General features: G+C 45.3%; 1 long non-coding RNA gene across 3 annotated transcripts in view; it reads right to left on the reverse strand.

Moving 5' to 3' along the window:
- The window catches only part of LOC149873047 (uncharacterized), a 174,110-nt gene extending 149,975 nt beyond the window's left edge, over nt 1–24,135 (reverse strand). For all 3 annotated transcript variants that reach the window (XR_016441203.1, XR_016441204.1, XR_016441205.1), the window contains exon 1: nt 23,964–24,135. This is a non-coding gene — a long non-coding RNA (uncharacterized LOC149873047). The remainder of the gene's footprint in view (nt 1–23,963) is intronic.
- Between the last annotated feature and the right edge of the window lie 441 nt (nt 24,136–24,576).

The raw sequence follows: 24,576 nt of genomic DNA on the forward strand, positions 1-24,576 counted from the left end.
TAATTTCTTGGAGGATCTCAGAACTCATGTCAAAAACACCTGGTTCCAGTCAAGACTGGGTGCTAATTAGCACCCACAATCTTTGTGGGAGTATTTAGAGTATGTACACTTAGCAAGCGGCACTGAGCTATGGGGTCACTATGGCTTTAAATGCTGGGGACCAGCCCAATAAAATGTATGGTAAATCATGAGTCTTCTGGCTTTGGACTAATATCATGCACAGTTTGTGTCCTATATATGAGAAGACATGTCTACACATGCCATTAATGTGCAGCAATACACTTCAGAGCTTATTGCTCTGCAGTTTATTGTTCCTGGGAAGTTCCCAGGTGCATCATTTACACATGTGCCTGGACCACAGCACATTGAAGCAGGTCAGAGCAGCCCTGGCTTTCAAGGTGTCTGGGGAGTCAGGCTCAATGTGCTGTGGAGGGGCTGGCAGGGGCACAAGGGTGTTTCAGTGTGGGGCTAGCCAGAAGGCAGCCCCTACACTGAAGCACCCTCATGCCCCAACCAGATGAGTCAGTGTGTACACATTGCTATGCACAAAAAAACCTACCCTGCTGCAGAGTTTATTAGTTTCCAGTGCCCTAATAGAGGTGCATATATAGATGTTGAGACATTTCCTGTGCAGTTAATTAATCAACTACACAGTAAACACCTCATGTAATATACCCAGTAGGAAAAAAATGTAGCTTGAAAGTGTGCTCATGGAATACCTGTGCTAAAATTCACAGCAGTTTACAAAAACAGGTAATGTGCATCAATTCTGGATGAACTAAGTCTATGGGTGTCCATAGTAATTTGCCTATATTCAAATGACTACAGGCATGATTATTTCAAAGTCACTATGTCTATATGAGATGTTTACTGTAGAGCTAAGTAACCGTACAGTAAATGTCTCAACGTTTTGACTGTATGGTCACAACATGCAGTATATGTACTAGTAAATACAGCCACCCCCTTCACAGCACACTGATCGTGGTTGGAGCAGCCCTCACCTGGGAGGCTGACCCCCTGGATTCCCTGCCAGGGGCTCCTCTTACTCAGCTCACTATGCTGAGGTCCAGGAGCATATGTAAACCACACACCTGGGAGCTTCCCAGGAACAATAAACTGTGAAGCAAGAAACTCTGCATTTTATTTTTGCACATTAATGGCATGTGTAGATGTGCCCACTATTTTCAAATTTGCACCCATTTCCATGTACTCAGGAGAGCAGTGTCTGACAGTAAGGTGAGGGAGGGAAAGGGCTATCAGACAAAGAATTGCGGAGGGGCAGGCAGAGGGTAAGGATCTCACTTGACCCCCCTCACCAGATTATTTCCCCTATTGTAGCAGTGGGAGGGGGGGCAAATTCAAGGCAAACCTCCAATAATTAGATTCTATACCTAGAATATTATACAAAATGTATAAATTATCCATACAGAAAATCTGATTATTGGGGGTTCTAATACTCGGGGTCATGTTTATTCAAGTAAATACAGGAAATAAAATAAAGCCACCTTTGCTTGTATTCTATCAGGAGAATCAAAAAACTAATAATGAGAATAAATTTAACTAGAACTTTTAACTAGAAAACTGTATTTGACAGAAAAAAAGTTATTTTCAATCTTTGAAACTCTCAAAGCAAATCAAAATATCTAAAAAAAGTATATGACAACGTCATATTTTTCTTACAAAATTGGGGGAATTTTTAATAATAGTATCATTTCTTTTTTTCTCCCTCTTACAACTCAAGAAGAATAAGCTATTTCTGAAGCAGCCGATGATTTGTTAGCTGTTTTCCAAAGCCAGGCTTAGTCATTCACATTCATTATTTAATGATGGCTATGGACTCTTTAGCTTTATGTGGTCACTTTTCCTACTGATTATATTGTGACAGTATTTAGTCATCTTTGTCAGGAGGAGCACTCTCAGTGGAATTGATCATCCATTGATTATAAGAAGTATTAAGAATAGGTGACTAAAAAAGTGAAAAGACTGCATTTAAATTCTAAGACAAAATGCTTTTCATACTTAAAGTTCTACAACCTCATTAATATTCTCCTAGGTTTATGTGGTTGTAACTCAAGGCAGAATTTAGCCACTTTGGTTGCTGGTTTTTGTACATTGCCTAGCTCATGCCTGGCATTGGCAGAAACTTTTACTCCACCAACTTCTGTCATACAATGATTAGAGACTAAAATATCTCTTTTCTGTTTATTTACTTTACAGTTTTGGAACAGGATGGATCCTTGAGATATCACATCTCTGTTTCAGGGTTGTCCTGGGGAGCAGCCAAAATAATCAGAAAATTAATATGCTCCCTTTTGTACTTCCAAGCAAAGAGCCCACATAGGAATATTCACAAGCATTGTGCGGCGGTCATTTCTAAATGTATAAATCATAGATGCAGATTTATTAAGGATCCAGCATGCTTGTTCTATGAATGAGGAGTTGAAATGTGGAAAACTATTATTGTGTACAGTCTTACTGATCTCTCTTGGTAAACAGATCTTCCTGTTACCTCTTAATATGACAGGTGAAGGAAAATCTAAGGGTATTGAGTGGTTCCTGGGGGCTTAGTCTCCGCATTATAGAGCGGAGGTCTCTCGCTCCACCCAGGCAAAATGGCTAGTTTCCTTTTTGACTGATGCCCCAACCCTATTTCTAAGGCAACTAAAACTTAGTTGCTACTTTTCTCAATGTTCTGTATGAAGGTTGTGGGGAGAGATCTCATTTCTCCTCAAGGCACACAGAACCCGACCCTGTTCCCCTCAAGTGGGCTGCATAGCTAGGGCGACCACATGTCTCATTTTAGTTGGGACAGTCCCAGATTTCAGAGGTTGGTCCTAGCTGGCTGCTGGGAATTATAATGGGCATCCTGGAAACACAGGGGTATGGGACACAGCCTGGCCAGGAGTCAGAGCAGCACAGTCAGCCTGTCAGGTGTATAGGCAGGAACCACTGCCGTCGACTTGAGGGTTGTTGGGAGGGGAGGAAGGGGGCCAGTGTCCTAGATTTCCCAGATGATATCCTGGATTTCCTGGATGAAGTTCTGGATTTACAGGATTTCCATATTATCAGCCTATGCATAAGTCTCCCATTATGGCAAGGGGAAACAGGCAGCCTTCTGTGCCTCCAGAAAGCAACTGTATTCTTCAGAAGCTGATACTAATCTGTTTGGGGCCACACACACATATGTATCCCAGTCTGTACATGGACCAACTGATGGGCAGCCAAATGCACTTCCATTATATTAGGTTGAAATTCAGTTTGATCTGGCTTGCTAAAATGGGAGAAGCCCTTGATAGAGTCCATATTACTTGAAGGACCTAACAGACAAACAGCAGCATGGACTCGCATGTAAATAAAGGGGTGGAAAAGCATGCAAGAGCCATGGGTCTAGAAGGAAAACACAAAAAAGGCAGGATAATTCTGGCCCCACAATATGCCAATATGCCAACCTTTTTATGGCCCACCTGGAAGAAGATTTCCTCAAGAACTGCACCATCAAACCCATGCTATACCTGAGATATATAGATGGCATCTTCATCATTCGGACCGAAACCCTGCAGTCTCTGATAGATTTCCACCAAAAAATCAACAATTGCAGCCCCTCCATTAGACTATCACTTGAATACTCTAACCCTAGCATTTCCTTTGGGACACCATTATCAATATCCAAAAAGGTAAAATACAAACCACCATATACAAGAAACCCACAGACCAACAAACATATCTATACAGAACCAGCAATCACTCTAAACAGACCAAGAAAACTGTAATTTACAGCCAAGCTCTCTGATACCACTGAATTTGCACCAAGGAGAATACCCATGATCACCGCCTCACAAATCTCAAAAGAGCATTCACCGAACAAGGATACTCCTCCAGAGAGATAGATCATACTTTTGAAAGAGCCACCTGGATACCACACAAAGATTTGCTGCAGTCGAAAAAGAAAATCCCCACAAACCGCACACCATTAGTTATGACATACCACCCTTCCCTGGAATCTACATGGAAAATCCTCAAACAGATACAAACCATACTAGAAGAAGACCAGTTCTTAAAGAGATCTTTCGAGAATCACCCACCCTAGCTTTTAAACAAACACCAAACCTCACTAACCTCACCACAAGAAGCAAATGCCTTATGACCCAAACCACACATAATGGACCCAGACCATTCCAGAACAAAAAATCCAAAACCTGCCAATGCATCTCCACCATTCCCACAATACCCTGCACAACAGAACCATCACCATTCTTGGATCTCACACGTGCACCTCCAGAAATGTAATATATCTCATCCAGTGCACCAAATGCCCTGATGAAAAATATGTAGGAAAAACCAAACAACAAACCAGAATGAATGCACACTGAAAATCCATCAAAGACAATTACCTATGGGTGCGCACTTCTCACAAAGACAATAACTCCCTCTCCGATCTCTCAATTCTAATCCTCAAAGGGAATTTACAAAACCCCTTTCAGAGACAAGCCTATGAACTTCACTTAATAAATGTACTGGATACAAAAAATCATGGACTAAATATAGACATTGGATTTATGACAACCTGCCTAACATCTGATTCACCAGGTACCTGCCAGACCTGACCTTTTACACTTTTCTTTCCCTCTTTTTCCTTCCCCTCCCACATTTTTTTACCTTTTGTGTTCCCACTTTCCAGCTATTTACTTTTTCACAAACAGCCTCTTTCCTAACTTGGATAACTGCTACAGTAGAGTTTCCCTTACTTACCTTTGGCTTCTTTCACCCCTTGTTTCCCCCCTCCCGCCCCTGCTTTATACTTTGTTTGCCTAATTTCCACCTATTTACATTCTCATTAACATCCAGTCTCACTTTTAGCTTCAGTCATTCCTTGGAGACTGAGAACAGCACAGACTCCCTATGCCTGAAAAAGGGTGATTACACTTGAAGACTTGCAAATAATTTTTTTCCCCCAACTATTCAGTTGGTCTAATAAAATATATTACATCTACCCAAAGAACCTTGACTGCCTATGTCTTTAGACCAACAAGACTACAACAAAAAACCCAGGATAATTCTGTACATCAGTCAGGAGAGGGGTGGAGGGGAGGGAGTTCTGGCCATTGTTCACAGTGCTGGTTATCCATTTTTATTCAATCACTATTTAATGCAAAATGCATAAGCAGCAGAAACTATACCTCAGGACTCTCCCTTTGCATCTGAGTACCCTAACCATAGCATTACAGAATCATAGTTGTTCTTGCTTCATAACTTGCATTAGTTTTTGCCCACTGACTCAGGTTCAACAGGAGGGGTTGTAGGTAGGATTCAGGGTAAAGTGGGCCTGAAACTCAGCTCTTTATTCTTAGGCAAGTGCCTTGACTACTACTCAGCTACTGAGCCAAAAGTGGGCACTACTTCTCCCCCTTAGTATCAAATGGTTGCTGTACATGGTTTTTCATTGATTTAGCATTTGAAGACTATGCTTTCATAGAAAAGGATGTAAACAGAACATAGGTATATGCTTCAATGGCTGTTTTGAAACACTTCTGACCACGTGCTATAGGTCAAATCTAGGAGCCTACTGATCTTTCTAGGCTCAAATGGAGATGCACAAGGAACATAAAATTGTGACTGTTAATCTGTGTGGAACAGACTAACTGTTAGTCTGGTGTTAGGTCATATTTAGTGACTTATACACTTAAAAGCCATGTAAGTGCTAGTTAGACTTCTGAAGAGTTTTTAGAGGTAAAATAAAATCTGAGCCCAAATCTCTTCTGCTTCTCCTCCAGCCTCCTTATAGCCTTGCAAAAGTCAACAAATACGATTAAGCTGAGTGCAGTCTCTGGGCCCTGCCATTGTTTGCCTATGCAGGCCAATTAAAGTCCTGTTCCAGGGCCAAGAGGCTGTGTGCACCCCTTCAGCATAAGCATGGCAGTAATTTCAGCTGCAGTCCCAATCTCAGCCTCTCTGCAGCTCTGTAAAAGAGCTGCTGGGAGCTTTTTTCTCTGAAGCCTGCAAACTGGCAGGAATGATACATATGTATGTAATTTTACTTGGCATCACATGGGCTGTAATATAAAAAAGCTGTATCCTTGGAAAGGAATGAGACCAAACACTGAGTGCTTCTTGCACCTGAGAAGTATATTATTATACAATTCTGTATTTAGGAGGATTTTATTGATTTCATAAAAAGGAGTTTTAGTATATATATATAAATCTCTGAGTAACTTTAATGCTATACAGTTGAGGAACTAATACACTGATTTTAAGTATGTACAGAGTGAAAAGCATTGTATCTGTTCACAGCTTTCTCAGTGTACTTCAGTCTTCCTGGCTTGAAATATCCCAGCTATGCCAGTCCTGCATGTCTCTCAAACAGAGGCTGCCAACTGGGCTAAATTGTATGGTAGCTTTGTGAGGCTGACAAATGTGGACTAAAATAAAAATGGCCAAACTTATTTCCATTTGGGCTTTGCCCAAGGTCTCAAGTAAGAAAGAGTTCTGCAGTAATTTGCTGCTTCAATTAGCCCCATAAAAGGGATTTTTTTTTAAGTCTTTAAAGTTTGCTTTTTTGAAGAGGGAAAAGTCATTAATATATTCTGAAGGGTTTTATTCAGAAGTGTGAGCCCATGCAAGAATAAACAAACACAATCCAAGCTTTCAAATTCACAGAAATGACTGGGAGACATTGTAGATTTTTTTCCCTCCTGAATTTGCAAAATAGATAGCAAGAAAGCAAACAGTATAAAAAGCAAGATTGGTACATCATAAAACAAAGAATGTTAATTTATTTTGTAAGTTTTGCTTTACCATTAGCCATCCACAATAACATTATTTTATATTAGAAAATGTATACTATCATACAGTACATATGCATATAAATCTATACATTTGTGTTACCTGCCAAAAATCGACATGAAAAGAATGCGAGGTTCCGAAATGAAGTAATCAAAATTGGGAAATGCATTAGGAAGTTCCAAAATCAAGGTTACCTATACAACTTTAATTTGACCACCTTGCATGCATATAGTAGATAGTGATATGACCACATCTGACTTTTTCTCAAGACCCCTACCTAAAAGGGCAGAGTTCTGTTTCACTTGGTAGACAACCAAAGTGCAGCTTGTGACCAACTCAAATTACCCACCTAAGTAACAGGAGCAATTCTAGTGTTCCTTTAAGATGCACAAGAATAGAGAGGTGATTCTGAAGAGCAATCCTATTCCTCTCTATGTATAGGGATAGGTAACCTTAATTCTGTTATTTCCTAATGCATTTCCTAACTTTTGATTACTTGTCTGCACAGTTTTAACATTGTTCTACTGTAGATTTTTTAATGTAGATTTTGGAACACACTTATATTTCTACACTTACACATATATACTATACAACATGTAAGAATAGTCACCCTCTTGAGATGAACAGATGTCTCCTTATTCCTATGTGCCCAGAGGAGATAAAAGAATTGATTCTACATTTTACAGGAATAACTCACTAGAGTTGGTTACAAACTGTACTTTGTTTGTCTACAGGTGAAAAAGAATTCTGGTTTAGATGGGTAGATCTTACCACATCTTCCCATATATAGCATGCACTATTTGTTTCCAAAATTCAGCTTCAAGAAATTGGCACTTGCATTCTAAGTGAGGAAATACGGTACTAGCCACCGCAAGGGGAAAGTGAAAATGATATTGCAGTCCTGCATGTGAGACTCTCTGGCTGTGACACTTCCATAGTATAGATTTAAAAAATACTAAAGGAGGGCCAATTCCTATTCAAATCAGTGAATACTCATCATTTTCCACAAACTATTTATTTAGGAGCCTAGATATAAATTTATAAGCCTGAATTTAAGTCACTATTTTGGGGGAAAAATGCATGGTAGATTAATTTTGATACCGTGACCTCATGGCACTGAGTTGAGAATGTAACCCCCTTCCACTTTACTGGTTCTGATCCATAACTTGTTTCTATTTTCTCTGAAATATCACACATTCTGCATACATAGTAAAACCTCACTAATTTGAAATGCAGGGGACCAAAAAAACAAACAGATTTAGAAATAAATGGGTCTGAATAAATGTTCCCATTCTGATTTGCATATGTGAATTAGTATGGATATCCACAGGCTTAATTCATATTCAATTCATGCATTTAACTTTTTAGCAAAATGTTGTAAGTTTCAGGACAGATATTCCATAAATACACTTTTGAACAACACTTTTATACCCATTTATACATAATATAAACTATGCATGATATTAGTCCAAAGCCAAGAAGCCCAGAAGGATATAAAAGGATACTCCACAGATGACTAGGGAGCCTGTGACCAGGGAACCAGTGAACAGGGTTTGCCAACAGGGGAAGCAGTTTGCTGGGAGTTTGCTGACCAGTTTGCGGGTAGTAGCATAGCCTATTACCATACAATCACTCTCAGGCATGGCGGTGACTCATCGTACCTGCAGATGGCCCCAGACTGAAAAGGCTGCCTGGTGAGGCTGCTGGCAGCTGCACATGGGGGCACCCCCATTTGTGGGGTATGCTCCCTGGTGAAGTCTCAGGAGGACTGAGTATGGGAGCTTGAAGAGGAGGTACATCAACTACACACCATTAGGGCCCACGAGGATTACATTGACAGATGCTGCCAGGCCCTACTCCAGGAAAAAGAAGAAGTAGAGAAGAAGAATGTGGAGGAGAAGGTGGCCACGAAGAAGACTGGCCACAAAGACCCACCCAGAACTACCTGGAAGACAGTAATCTCCAGATCCAAAGCATGCAGAGCTAGGGCTACTCCTTCCCTGACACTGCATAACAGGTACACTCCCACCATCATGCATGAGGAGACTCCGACAGAGACACCAGAGGAGGAGCTAAGCACTCCGGAGGTAAGTACTCCCACTCCCAGGAGGTGATGCTGAGTGGTGGGGGGGGGAGGAGGGGACTCTCTCCTGAGGGGCACGGAAGGACCTATCTGCTCTCCAGACTCCTTGGCCTGAGATGTCTGCTGCCCTTCTGGAGCCCACATTCATGGTGTTGCAGAGAGGATCCCCATCCTCATCTGTCCCTCCGACTACTACCCTATGCTCCTCCTCCATGTGGGCTCTCATGACATAACTAGGAGTAATCCATACGAGGTCATGGGTGACTACAGGGCTCTAGGAGATGGGCTCAAGGGACTGGGGGCTCAAGTAGTTTTTTCTTCTGTGCTCCCTGTTGCAGGCCATGGACCAAAGAGGGAAGGCTGTATGGAAGAAGTAAACAGATGCAGTACTACTCTGACAGTAGTGCCATCACAAGGGCTTCAATTTCTTCAACCACAACATGCACTTCAGGGAGAAAGGTCTCCTGGGATGAGATGGCATCCACCTCACAGGTACTTCCTCAGGTACAGCCAGGATGGCTGATCTACTGGATAGGACTTTAAACTGACTTTGCTGGGGGATGAAGAAACTCCAAGTGGAGCATGCCTGGGGACAGCCACACAGGAAAGCTCCCAGGAGGACACTAAAATAACTGTTTTTGAAAAAGTTAATGGAATGGTTCTCCCACAGCATTGCAGAAAATTGAGGGTGTCAGTTGGAGACTGATGCTAGGAGCATGGGGAACAAGCAAGAGGAGCTAGCCATCCTCCTCTCTAGTGAGCAATATGACCTGGTAGGGATCATGGAGACCTGGTGGGACTCCTCGCATGATTGGAGCGTAGTTGTAAAGGACTACGCACTGCACAGAAGGGTTCAAGCAGGAAGAAAAGGGGTAGGGGTAGCTCTCTATGCGAGAGAGCAGAACACTTCTCTGGAGGCTGACATTGGCTCCAAAGATAAGCAGTTTGAAACCCTCTGGGTCAATCTTTGGGGGGGGGAGGGACAAGGTGAGAGAGACTAACTATGGGCATTTACTACAGGCCACTGAACCAAGAGGAGAAGCTTGATCTGGAGTTCTATCAAGAACTGACAGAGGCCGCATATGCAAGGGACTTAGTTGTCATGGGTGACTTCAATTATCTGGACATAGATTGGGAGGAACACTTGGTTGGGCACTGAGGGGGCAATCTGCCGCCCCGACCCCTTAGCCCGGGAAGTCTGCTGCTTCCCGAGGGCCCGCATCCAAGACATTGCGGAGAGGATCCCGCAGCTCCTCCGGCCTACAGACCACTACCCCATGCTCCTGATTCATGTGGGCACCAATGACACGGCTCGGAGCACCCCCAGCCAGGTCATGAGGTGCTACAGGGAGTTGGGAGCGGGGCTTAGGGGTCTGGGAGCTCAGGTGGTGTTTTCGTCGATCCTCCCAGTCTCGGGCTACGGGCTGAGGAGGGAGAGGAGGATCCATGCGGTGAACCAAAGACTGCGGCGCTGGTGTTATCGGGAAGGCTTTGGCTTCCATGACCACAGCCCGCTCTTTGGAGAGAGAGGCAGCGAGCTGCTGGGAAGAGATGGCCTCCACCTCTCTCCCCTGGGGAGGAGGCTCTTCTCAGCCAGGCTGGCTGACCTGCTCCACCGGGCTTTAAACTAAGCCCGCTGGGGGATGGGGGGACTACTGCCCCTGCTGGCCTGCTGAACGGCCCTTGCAAAGCCAGCGGACCAAGGCACTTAAAGGGGCACTTAAGGGAGCCCACCCCTGCCCCAGCCCTGGTACAATCTGTGGGCAAGGCAAGAGCCCCCAAGGGCACACTTGCCTGCCTGTACACTAATGCCAGGAGCCTGGGCAACAAGCAGGACGAGCTCGTCCTCCTGCTCAGTGCAAAGAAATATGATGTCATTGGGATAACGGAGACCTGGTGGGACTCCACCCATGACTGGACCACGGGGATAGAGGGCTATACCCTGTACAGGAGGGATTGTGTTGAAAAAAGGGGCGGGGGTGTAGCTCTCTATGTGAAGGAAAGCTACATGTCCCTGCAAGCTGATGTTGGCGACCAGCATGGACAGCTAGAGACCCTCTGGGTAAAAATTCGTGGGGAATTCGGCACAGGGGACACAACGGTGGGAGTCTACTACAGACCTCCCACTCAAAGTCCGGAGCTTGACCAGGAGTTCGCCCAGGAACTGACTGAGGCCGCTTGCTCCAGGACCTTGGTTGTCATGTGTGACTTCAATTACCCGGACATCTCGTGGGAAGATCACTCAGCTAAATCTGAGCGGGCGCAAAGCTTTCTCTCGTGCATGGATGACCTCTACCTGACTCAAGAAGTCTATGGGCCAATGAGAGGCAAAGCGCTGCTTGACCTGGTACTGGCTACGGGGGACGACCTAATCGGGGACCTAGTGATTGATGGGAAGTTGGGTGACAGCGACCACGAGCTGATCACCTTCACCATCCGCCGTAAAGCTGGCAAGTCAGTCAGCAACACAGAAGTCCTTGACTTCAGAAAAGCCGACTTTGACAAGGTCAAGAGGCTAGTCAGTCAGGCCCTCAGGGACCATGACCCCAGGGAGCTGGGAGTTCAAGAAGAGTGGTTGCTTCTCAAGGAAGCGATCCTCAGTGCACAAGCTAAATCTATTCCAACACGGAGGAAAGGCAGCAAGAAGGCACAGCAGCCCTCCTGGCTCTCCAGGGACCTAGCGGATCTACTGTGGCTAAAAAGGAAAGCCTACAAAGGATGGAGGATGGGATTCACCTCCAAGGAGGATTACTCCGCGCTGGTCCAGTCCTGCAGGGAGCAAACCAGGAAAGCCAAGGCTGCAACTGAACTCCAATTAGCTTCAGGCATCAAGGACAACAAAAAGTCCTTTTTCAGATATGTGGGGAGCCGGAGGAAAAGCAAGGGCAATGTTGGACCCCTGCTAAACCAGATGGGGCAACTGACAACTGATGCCCAGGAAAAAGCCAACCTATTAAATAGGTACTTTGTGTCAGTCTTTCATCAGTCACACGGGATGCCCATGCCTGCTATGGGACAGGGAAATCTGGGTGAGGGGGATCCCCTACCCTCCATCAATGCTGACCTCGTGAAGGAACACCTTGAGAAGCTGGATACCTTCAAGTCAGCTGGCCCTGACAACCTGCACCCCAGGGTACTCAAGGAGCTGGCGAGCGTCATAGCCCAGCCCCTGGCACAGATCTTTGAAAACTCCTGGCACTCTGGTGTAGTGCCCGAAGACTGGAAGAAGGCCAATGTGGTGCCAATCTTCAAGAAAGGGAGGAGAGTGGATCTGGCTGACTACAGGCCCATTAGCCTGACTTCTATCCTGGGGAAGATCTTAGAAAAGTTTATTAAGGAAGCCATCCTTGAGGGACTGGCCCAGGCTAACATTCTAAGGGACAGCCAGCATGGGTTTGTTGCAGGTAGGTCTTGTTTGACCAATCTCATTTCCTTCTATGACCAGGTGACCTATCACCTGGACAACGGAGAAGAGATTGATGTCATATATCTTGACTTCAAAAAAGCTTTTGATCTGGTATCCCATGATCACCTCTTGGCCAAACTGGCCGGTTGTGGCTTTGGCTCCACCACGATCCGCTGGCTGGGAAATTGGCTTCGTGGTCGGACCCAGAGGGTTGTAATTGATGGCAGTCACTCATCGTGGTGCCCTGTGACCAGTGGGGTCCCTCAAGGCTCTGTCCTGGGACCCATACTGTTCAACATCTTCATTAACGATGTGGACATTGGAGTCAGGAGTGGACTGGAGAAGTTCACCGATGACACCAAACTTTGGGGCAAAGCATCCACGCCAGAAGATAGGCGGGTGATCCAGGCTGACCTGGACAAGCTCAGCAAATGGGCAGATGAGAACCTCATGGTGTTTAACACCGAAAAATGCAAGGTTCTCCACCTTGGGAGGAAAAACCTGCAGCACCCTTATAGGCTCGGCAGTGCTACGTTGGTTAGCACTACAGAAGAAAAAGACTTGGGGGTCATCATTGACCACAAAATGAACACGAGCCTGCAATGCGATGCTGCGGCTAGTAAAGCGACCAAAATGCTGGTGTGCATCCATAGATGCTTCTCGAGCAAATCCCGGGACGTCATTCTCCCCTTGTACTCGGCCTTAGTGAGGCCGCAGCTGGAGTACTGCGTCCAGTTTTGGGCTCCACAATTCAAAAAGGATGTGGAGAAGCTTGAGAGAGTCCAGAGGAGAGCCACGCGCATGATCAGAGGTCAGGAAAACAGATCTTACGATGACAGGCTGAGAGCCATGGGACTCTTTAGCCTGGAAAAGCGCAGGCTCAGGGGTGATCTGATGGCCACCTACAAGTTTATCGGGGTGACCACCAGGATCTGGGGGAACATCTGTTCACCAGAGCGCCCCATGGGATGACGGGGTCGAACGGTCACAAACTCCTGCAAGACTGTTTCAGGCTGGACATAAGGAAGAATTTCTTTACTGTCCGAGCCCCCAAGGTCTGGAACAGTCTGCCAGCAGAGGTGGTTCAAGCGCCTACATTGAACACCTTCAAGAGTAAATTGGATGCTTATCTTGCTGAGATCCTATGACCCCAGCTGACTTCCTGCCCTTTGGGCAGGGGGCTGGACTCGATGATCTCCCGAGGTCCCTTCCAGCCCTAAAAAAAAACAAACAAAAAACAAAAAAAAAGGTCAGATCGGTCATGTAACTTCTTAACTGTAATCAAGGAGCAATTTCTGACACAGGACGTGCAAAGGCCAACCAGAGGTACTGCTCTCCTAGATTTGGTCTTGGCCAAAGGAGATGATCTGATGTGTGGCTTGAACACTGAGGGTAGCCTGGGTGTCAGCAACCATGAGCTCTTCAGGTTCACTGTCCACCACAAGGTTGACAAATCAACTAGCTGGCTTGAAGTTCTGGACTTCAAAAATGCTGACTTCAACAGTCCTAGGGCACTAGTAAGGGAGGCAATGTGGGACCAGGGACAGCAGGCAAATGGGGTGCATGAAGAGTGGTCATTCCTTAAGGACATGATCCTTGAAGCACAAAAGAAAACTGTTCCCATGAAGAGGAAAGGTAGCAGAAGGGCTGGCAAGCCCTCTTGGCTCAATAGGAACATTGTGGTTCTGTTAAAAAAGAAAAAAAGAGGCATACACACAGTGGAAGCTAGGGACAGTCCTCAAGGAGGACTATATAACAGTGGTCTGCACTTGTAGGGAAATTATTAGGAAAGCTAAGGTGTCAACTGAGTTTAAGTTAGCCAAGGGAGTCAAGGACAATAAGAAGTCCTTCTTTAGGTATGTAGGGAGCAAAATAAAAACAATGGAAGTATGTGTCCCCTGCCTAAAACCTTGGGACATTTGGTAACAGACACTCAGGAAAAAACTGAACTCCTGAATACCCACTTTGCTTCTGTATTTCACCGGACAAAGGGGAAAGACAAGCGAGATAAGGATCACAGGGGGCATGGTGCAAATGATGCCCTTCCCACTGTGGATGCTGAGCTGGTGCAAAACCAGCTAGAAAAGATAGACATTTATAAGTCAGCAGGACCAGATGGACTTCACCTGAGAGTGCTGATGAGGCTGACTGAGGTCATCGTGGAATGCCTGGCAAAACTCTTTCAGAAATTATGGCACACAGGGGAGATGCCTGAGGATTGGGAGAGGGCCAACATTGTGCCCATCTTCAAGAAGGGGAATAGGGAGAACCCAGACAACTATTGGCCAGTCAGCCTAACCTCTATCCCAGGGAAAATCCTGGAAAAGCTCACTAAAGAATCTATATGCAATACACTCATTGAGGGTAAGATTCTGAATGACAGCCGGCATGGCTTTGTCACAGGTAGGTCTTTTTTTACCAATTTCATCTCCTTCTACAGACAGGTCTCTCACCACCTGGACATGGGAAAGAAGGTTGATGTTATACACCTAGATTTCCAAAAGGCTTTTGATCTAGTATTCCATGATATCTTTGGAGGAAAATTGGAAGATTATAGGCCTAACTGCTCAACAGTTATGTGGGTGGAACACTGGCTGCATGGTAGAACCCAGAGAGCTCTCATGAACAAATCTGTGTCATCCTGGTGAGAAGTGGCCAGTGGTGTCCCTCAGGGTCCATGCTTGGACCAGTGCTTTTCAACATCTTTATCAATGGTTTGGATGTGGGGGTGAAAAGCTCACTGGCCAAGTTTGCAGATGATACCATGTTATGGGGGAGTGTGGTCATGCCAGAAGATAGGTTGCAGATAGAGGCAGACCTGGACAGGCTGGAGAGTTAGGAAGATCAGAACCAGATGAAGTTCAACACACAAGTGTAAGGTGCTCCATCTGGGGCCAAACAATCCCCAACATACCTACAGGTTCAGCGGTGACAATTTGACTTCCACCATGATTGAAAGGGACCTAGAGGTAGTGATCGACCATCTCATGAACATGAGCCGGCAGTGCAATGCCATGGCCAGGACAGCAACTCCCAGCATGCATGTTGAGCATGGCATGCAAGGCCATTTTACTCAGCATGCTACCACCAGCCCCAGCTCTGGATAGCTGCTGCCAGCTGGGAGCCCAAGCTGCTCTCAGCAGGTGGATGGGAGGCTGAAAGCCCTGCTGGAAGCAGCCCGGGCACCATGGCTGGCAGCAGCTACCCCAGAGCCTGGGCTGGCTGCACCTGGGAGGCTGCAAACAGCTGCTTCCTCCCTGCCCTGGCCCCAATGGGCACAGTGCCAGCACCTGCAGCCTTCCCAGAGCCCAGGGCTGGGAAACATTCAGGGCCAGGGTGGGGAGGCAGAAGCTGTTTGCTTCTGCAGACTCCCAGCTGCAGCTGGCCCAGGTTTGAGGTAGCTGCTGATAGCCATGGGGCCTGGGAGGATGATAGCCCATGCTGAACTCCAGAAGGCCCAAAGGAGGGCAGTAGGGCCAGGAGCAGTGTATGGGACCCAGAGTGGCAGTGCACAGAGTGGGGACGACAGAGCATCTCACTGATGCAGACATTTGGTGATGGTTGCTGGACATTTAAGACTGGTGAAGAAACAAAAATCATTGGAAATGGGAAAGAAAGGCTCTGCTCAGCTGTGGGAGTACAGTCAAAATGTATTTGATATAGTGGTTCACTATGACTTAAAAGGGAGTTGATGCTGAGGGGGACTAAGTACAATGGCTAATGTGTTTTATTTAGGTGGGCTGCACTATCCTAGCCTTGTGGCAGTTTCCCACCAACATGTTTGCCAATGGCCTTGGCTTTGAGCTATGGGTGTGCTCAGTGTAAGCTGCATTCAATCAATTTTATAGTTGGTTTCCATGACTAAGCATATATTGTAGCAATTTAACAACAGATAATGTATTTAATGAAGCATTCTTAGTCCAAGGGACTGGAAAATGGCTTCAAATTTCACAGTAGCAGTATTTTGAATTGGCCATACTGTAAAGCATACAAAAAAAAAAACTATCCTTTTGGCTGGGGAGTGACAATTGCTTCAAATGATCTAATACTTTGAACTACCTAATATTGAAATAATGAGGTTTTACTGTACAGGCTTCAATCCATGTTGCTGCAGTTTCATACTCTCTGATGGTAAAGTTTATATGAATTAGGCTAAAATGGACAATTCAAGTGCCTATACACATTCAACAAGGCTGCTTCAATGCACTGTAATTACAGCACGTTGGAGCAAACTCAGTTAATTTAGTTTACTGGAGTGTGGTAATTACCATGCTCCAGCAGACTCATGTCATGTGCATCAGTGTCTCTGCACTGAAAAATGGCGGTGGGGGTGCTTTAACTAAAGCTTGTTTGACGAGCTTTAGTTAAAGTGCCCCTCCCACCATTTTTCAGCATGGGGATGCTGATACACATGGCAATCCAGGCACTTTAATTAGAGAGGCTCTCAGAGCCACTGTTATTAACCACCCACTCCCGCTCTACCCCTGAGCACATCTCTAAATGTTCTTTGTTGTGTGATCCCATAGTCTTTATGCTGCTATGAGGAACCAAGGCACATAATGTTTTATCTTTACTTGTAAAGGCTGAAAATAAGATGAGAGAGAACAAATGTAATGTATGTGCTTTTCATAGAGAAAAAAATTGATTGTCAAAACACTTCTGTTCATTTACATATCTACATTATACTAAGGTCTCCAGTGTTAAATGTGGGCCTTCTCTTCATTCTTACACATTTGTGTAAATGAGAAACTCTGCTGAAATCGGTGTAGTTCAGCTGATGCAAAACCCAAGGTACATCAGAAGACAGACAATCACACACTGTGAGCAGTATTCTATCTCCTTTTGGCTGCAGACAGAAGTTATGTTTGCTATGTGACCAGCCTCCTGAAAGCTTTCTAAAACCATGCCATGACATGAATACATAGCTGCAGAGCACTTTTAAATTTGCCATCATAAGAGAAGTTAACCCTTATCAAATGAGGGGTCAGATAAAGGCACTCCACTTTGGAGCACCTTAGGGAACTTGTGCTCCCTCAGCTTAAGCTGTTGCTTGATCAAAGCTAGGCTGATGCAGTGAGGCCCTTCCCTAAAAGCTGTCTGCAAGAAGGTAGGGAAATGAGGGAGCAAGCTGTGGCTGGAGTTTGCCTGGCCTGAGCTGGAGGGTGTGTGGGTGGATTGGAGCCCCACCCCCCAACTTCCCTTCTAACTCAGGCAGGACAAACCCCAGTCAAAACACACTCTCCTTCCCCATCCCCCCTCCATTTTCACACACAGTTTTGGAGCTGGGAGGCAGGGAGTGTGTGGCACTAGGGGAGAGACTTCAGGAAGGAGTCTCAATATCAACAAGCTTCAAAGTGGAGCTTGATTCCCCCCCTCTCTCCTCCCAACCCAATAGATCAACATCTGTTGGGTTGGGAGGGCATTCTAACTCATGGTGATTTATATAAAGCACCATGATTTAGAAGAAGGGCCTACATGTGTCTTTTGTACATGGCAGTTTTTTAGCCATGTACCTGGCTGGTTTCAGACCTCTCGCTACATTGTGGACATGCTCAGCCTACGCTTGTGTAGACTGAGCATACTCAAACGACTGAGCACTGGCCAGGCATGTCCATGTGTGTACATTCCAGAAAAGTGGAGGTGAGGAGGAGGAGTATCCCATGTTTTAGACCCATATTAAATATTCTAAGCCTAATTTCTATGACTGTCTGTCATGGCAGGACTCCACTAGTCTCAGTGTACTACACAACTATGACTAAGCTAGGTTTCTGGCAGAGCTACAAGAATTTTGCTCATACTCTACTGCCCTCTCCCGGGCCCAGACAACAGAAGAAGAGCAATCATTGGTAGGATGAACTCTTCCCTCCCAATCATTTTTCTGTCCCTCAGGCTGCCTCTGGGAAAAAAAATCCTGGTCTTGTTCTAGGTCTCTCGTCTCTTTGGAGGTAAGAAACTTGGTTTCAGTGTTCTCTTCTCCTTTTCGTCTATTGATAAATAAATCAGAGAAGTTCATAAATACACTGGAGAAATGTGGATTAGAGATAATTACTACAAGACTGACTAAATAGCCACAAGTTGGATCCATGTTTGAATGACAAGAGTTTTTGAGTAAATTACCGTAGGGGTCTGTCCCAGGTCTGGTGTTGTTCATTGTATTTATTCATGATTTGGATCCTGGAATAAATTGTTTCCTGAGTAAATCTGCAGACAACATGCAACTGAGATGGACTGTAGTTACATTGGAATACAGGGGCACTGTTTAGAAGGATCTTGACAGATTGGAAATCTGGGCTAAAGCCAACAGGATGAAGTTCACTGCTGACAAATATATTTGTGCATTTGCACCTTCCAAAATGGGTGACAACTGGCGGCACTTCAGAGAAAGATCTTGTGGTCTTGGTGAATAACATACTGAGCATGAGTCTTCAATGTGATGCAGCTGTGAAGGTGAATGTAATTTTGGGCTGCATCAATCAAAGCATTAGTTGTAAGACATAAGAGGTGATAGTGCCAATTTACTTGTCGCTAGTTAAGCCTCATCTAGACTATTGTGTGCATTTTTGGGCTCTGCATTTTAAAAAGAACTTGAAGTCAGATGAGGTCCAAAGGCAGGCAACAAAATGATAAAATATTTAGAAGGCAAGCCATATAAGGAGAGGTTGAAAGAAACAGGCATTTCAGCTTGTGCAGAGAGAACATAAAAGCAGTCTTCAAATATCCGAAGGACTGCCATAAAGAAGAGGGAGAACATCTTTTTTCCATCATTCCAGAGCAGGACCTATAGCAATGACTTGAAATTGCAGCAAAGTAGATTGACACTTAATATCAGAAAAAGCTTTATCACTGTTATAGCAGCAAGGCAGTAAGATTCCACAAGATCCATAGGCAGTCTTCACTGGGTGTTTTCCAAAAGAGATTGGATAAGCATCCACTGGGGATGATCTAGTAGCAAAGACCGAAGTGTGCTGTGAAGAGCAATAGTTGGAAGCCCAGGAGACCCCCATACATGCATTGCTTGGAGTTCACAAGATGAGTTCTGCAGCCTGGGGCAATAGAAATTGGAGAGAACCAGGCCCAGCAGCAGGAGAATAAAGCAGAGGTCTACAACCAGCTTTGTTATGAAAAAAGATAAAGGAGCTTGGCTAAGTTGACGGAGGGGATAGGATGACAAAGTGGGTATGTCCACACATACAGGCACATGTGCTTGCAGCAGCTCAAATAGAAGCAGAGCAAATTTGAGCCAGGGTTTTTTGCCTCAGTGCACATACCTGGACATGCACTTTGGTGTGAGGCAAATTGTACCATGTGGGGTAAAGCATCCACACCCGAGGACAGGATGGTGATCCAGGCTGACCTTGACAGGCTCAGAAAATGGGTGGATGAAAACCTGATGGCCTTCAACTCTGAAAAATGCATGGTACTACACCTTGGGAAGAAAAACCTACAGCATGCTTATAGGCTTGGCAATGCTACGCTTGCTAGCACCACAGCCGAAAGGGACTTGTGGGTCATGACTGACCACAAGATGAACATGAGCCACCAATGTGATGCTGCAACCAGCAAAATAAGCAAAACTCTGGCTTGCATCCATAAATGCTTCTCTAGCAAATCTCAGGATGTCATTCTCCCACTGTACTCAGCCTTGGTGAGGCTGCAGCTGGAATACTGTATCCAATTCTGGGCTCCACAATTTAAAAAGGATGTGGAGAAGCTTGAGAAAGGCCAGAGGAGAGCCACATGCATGATTAGAGGGCAGGAGAGCAGGCCTTATGATGAGAGGCTGAGAGCCATGAGGCTCTTTAGCCTGGAAAAGCTTAGGCTTAGGGGGGCCCTGGTGGCTGCCTATAAGTATATAACAGGTATACATTAGGATCTGGGGGAACACCTGTTCACCAGAGCACCCCATGGGATGACAAGATCAAACAGTCACAAAATTCTCCAAGACCGTTTCAGGCTGGACATAAGGAAGAATTTCTTTACTGTCTAAGCCCCCAAGGCCTGGAAGGCAAGCCATATAACAGACTGCCGCCAGAGGTGGTGCAAGCACCTACTCTGGATTCCCTTAAGAGTCTATTGGACATTTATCTTGCTGGGAGCCTGTGACCCCAGCTGACTTCCTGCCATTGGGGCAGGGGGCTGGACTTGATGATCTTCTGAGGTCCCTTCCAGTCCTAGTGTCTATGAAATAAATTCTATGGAACCCTGCCTGGCTCCTCCCAGATCTGCAGCCAGGGGGAACTAGAGCCCGGGGCCAGCACCTGTGCTGTTCCCAGCAGTATAAAAAGCTGCCCTGTCCTGACCCCAACAGTACAAAAAGCTGCCCTGGCAAGGGCTACTCACTCTCAGGAGCTCCTGGGACCCAGCCAGTTGGTACCTGAGGACACTACCCCTTGTGCCAGCTGGACTGCTGAAGCAGCCCTGAGAGTCCCCTGCACCCTCTACCCACTGCAGCAGTTTGGCAGTGGGGGCTGCTGCCTGGCTGTGACCTGCTGCCACCTGCCAGACCCAGATGGGGACTGCACAGCCAGTAAAGGCATCTGCCTCTCTGGGCCAGCTGCCAGTGGGCCGTGGCTGCAAAGTTGGCCCTTGCGTGACACTACTGCCATGTATGCCCCCTGCCTGGCCATGTGGGCAGCTATTGCTCAGAAGATGTTCCCAGTGTGGTGGCCTGCTTTGAACTGTCAAAGCAGGTTGTCCTGGCTGTAGTTGGCCAGGAGATCTCCCAACTCCAGCTGAGTCCAAGGTGCCAGCTCTGAGCAGGCAGGGTCCTGCTACTGGCCTCCCTAGCAGAAATTCTGATCTTCCTTATAGGAAAACTGAAAAATCCCCAAGTCACTCTGTGAAATATCCTAAAATCCATGTTCTTCCACAATTAAAAAAAAAAGACCAGTATCTATCTATCTAGAGGGAGAGAGAAAGAGAGAGAGAGGCAGAGAGAGTGATCAGTTGAGTAATGTTTTATTCAGATATCTACAGTATTAAAGCAAGTTGGAAGACTACCAGTGTCTCTATCATCATCATCATCAAGTGAATTCTAAATACCTATATGTTTTGCTGCCCCGCACAGGGGCTACAGCCCCCCACAGGGGCCATGGATTGGAGGGAGGTTCAGGGGAGTGGGGGGATGGGGCTGGGCAGGACAGGGAATGGGGGGCTCAGGGGGTAGGTGGGGAATGGGGTGGGGGAGGACAGCAATGGGGAGGGCTCGGAGGCAGGCAGAGGATGGGGCCAGGTGAGCAAGGGATCAGGAGGTTCAGGGGGCAGGTGGGGGATGGGGATCAGGTATTGGAGGTGATGGGGGACCTGGCAGGGGGTCTCCTCCCCCCTCCTCTAGACCCCCTGCCCCCTACTTACCAGCACTGGAGCCTGGATCTAGCTCCCTGTGGTTGGCATGCTGTTTGCCCTGCATGGGCAGGCAGCATGCTTCATCACCAGGCAGAAGGCCAGCCATAGAAACACTCTGGCTGCTACCAGAGCATCTCTGTGGAGGACCCAGACTCTGGCTGCCCCAGGGCACACCTGCCCAGCTTTTTTTTTTACTTCTTTTTTTTTTTTTTTAATCCCTGGATAAATTAGCAGTGGGAGGAACCTTTTCCTGTTCCTGCATATACCTCTTGCAACATCTCAAATGGCTTTGAGATGCGCTCGTCTGGATGCACCCAGTGGGGTTTGGGCTCTCCAGTTAACATATGTAATGTGTGAAGTTGTTTGCAGTCCCCAGGTTGAAGTGCAGATTGGAGGGTGCTTTGGCATTGTTCTCAGGCTTGTGGGATTCACTGGTTGTTACCTAGGGCTGAGATGGAATTTGTTTCCTTTTCTACAGTTATGAGTGTCAAGATTTTTTTGGTTTTTTTCCTCCTCCTCCTCTTCCTGCTTCCTTTCCTCAAACACTGGCTGTTGGTTTCAGCCAAGCCTGGGGATTTAAATAAGAGTGTGCTGATGATCCTGCTGGGACTAAGAAAACCTAGTAGTTCTTGGTCAGAGGTTCCCCCTTCTCTGCTCAGGGTAGGACTGATCACCATATTGGGGACCAGAAAAGAATTTTATCCCATAGTTGGATTGACGTGGTTCTTGTCCCCTTTGCTTTACCTGTGGTAAGGGTGTTCTTGGGCTTTTGTTCCATTAAACCCAGTAGTTATACAAGAAGGTTGTTCATGCAGTTTTAAGAATAGATTAGACATAACCTTGAGAGGAATGACTTAGATAGAGATGATCCTTCCCTGGGCAGGGCACTAGACTAGATGACATCCCCAGGTCTCTTCCACCCTTTCTTTGATTCTATGATAATGTGGGGGAAAAAACCTAAACTGTTACACAACCCTAGCCTCTGGGTACACAGAAAATAGAACTCCATCGCTACCTAATCTGCAGAAATGTAATAGAGACCTCTCCACCAACCCCCAGTCTAAAGTCATACATTGCCTCTGACCAAGCAGGTTGTCACTTACTAAAGTGTGTACCACCCTGCCCTGCCTTCTGTTTATCCCTCAGTATCTGAATGGCAACAGGCAAAGGCTTGTTTTCCCTCAGCCCATCTGCTCCATAGAAGTAGAGGAAAAAACTAGTGGTAATTAGATACCCTAATCCCCTTTCCTATGACCTCAGGGTACAGTACATTACTAAAGGATCTGGGTAGGAAAAGAAGGACTTTGACTCTAATCTGAGTTATCAACCTTTCCTAAACAATGCTTCTTTATTATTAATGCAACTATGGTGATGTATTTCATATTGAGGGTAATGTTTAAAAAATAGAAATCTATGCTAACCTTATACTTAATTTGCATTTCATTGGAGTTATGCCATTTTACATCATCATCCTTATTATATACTATTGCTACTATTAATAATAACAACAACAATAATTTCCATTGCCCTAGGCCTACCAATCCCACCTGGGATTAAAGTTAGATTCTGTTTGGTACTGAATCCTCATGCCTAAATTTAAACAGAAGATCAGTGGCAGAGTGGGGAAGACAGCTGTCCTGACTTTCAGTTTGTTGCCTTATCCTCTGGCCAAGCTGTCTCACCAGCTGAAAAATCTGACCCCCTGCCTTTTAATCTATTGCTAAACTCACCGTTAAGTGGAATGTACTAACAACACATAAGAAAAATGAGTTCAGCCCTTCCCCTGTACTGTCATAAAACATGCTATTTCCTATTGCTCAGTGTGGTTCCATTAACATTTCAGTTCCCTAAGACATTGACAAAGTTTATTTGAAAAGTGATTTATTTATTTTACTTTGCAAATTGGCATTTGGGAACTTGGAATTATGGTACAATTCATGACAGCTGAGACTGTACCTTCTATTTCCCCTTCAAGTGTGACCTAAATATGCACTTCTACCTTGACATGCCAAAGGGCCAGTTCTAACAGTGAGGTTGCCAGTGCATACAGTTTACTAAATAAAATATTTGTCTGAGGGGCAGAAATCCCAGTCTTACTCAGTTAAAACACATAGCAATACTTAACTCATTTATTGCAGCCATTACCCTCTGACATCTACTGACAAGTTTTACACCAGCTGTAAATAATGTTGCAAAACTTCCTCATGTTAAACTCTGTTAGCAAGACTCAGTTCCAGCCCCAAGCCAGCTAGGTAAAACTAATCAGTACAGCAGAAAAAACTTTTTAAAAGGAAGTTCTTTTAAATTAGTCTTAATTGTAGATTCTGGTAAAACAATACAAAGACCTACCTTGGGGCTTTGATCCAGTGTGGAGTTGCTTTCATAACCCTCTCTCAACGCCTTAAATCTCCACAAAACACATACCACTAGACGATGTTTGCAGCTATAAACTATTTTCAGTGTTTACATTAGAGTTTCTGAAAGAACTGCATATCTTGGGCCAGCAGATCAAATACATCAATGTCTACAGGAACTCAAGTGAGGCAAATACACATTGTATCTGAAAGAGGCCTGTTGAAATCCAAGACAAGCAAAAGTTTTATAAGCTACACCCAGAAAACTATGCACTAAGACAGAGAGGACCAATAAAGGGAACAGACTGAGCTTTCTGCACATTGGATTGAATACAGAGAAGCTGAACCAAACTCCTTTTCTCTTTCACATAACTACATATCTGCTTCATATTCTAGGGTGCATTTTCCAATTACTTTGACAGAGATTGTGCAGTGAAAACTCCATAAACTATTTCAAAAGACAAGGTATGATGCAAAAGGCAAAAACCATACCACTTTCAGGGCAGCAGTGAAGGTGGTAGCAAAATGCCTATTGATTGTAGTAGGGCTGAGTTTTCATCCAGAATGTTTATTGTTTAGTTCATCAGAAAAGAAGTCCTTTGACTCCT

Source organism: Crocodylus siamensis, chromosome 1, assembly GCF_052110815.1.
Source record: "Crocodylus siamensis isolate JL-2025a chromosome 1, ASM5211081v1, whole genome shotgun sequence".
Classification (NCBI taxonomy): Eukaryota; Metazoa; Chordata; order Crocodylia; family Crocodylidae; genus Crocodylus; species Crocodylus siamensis.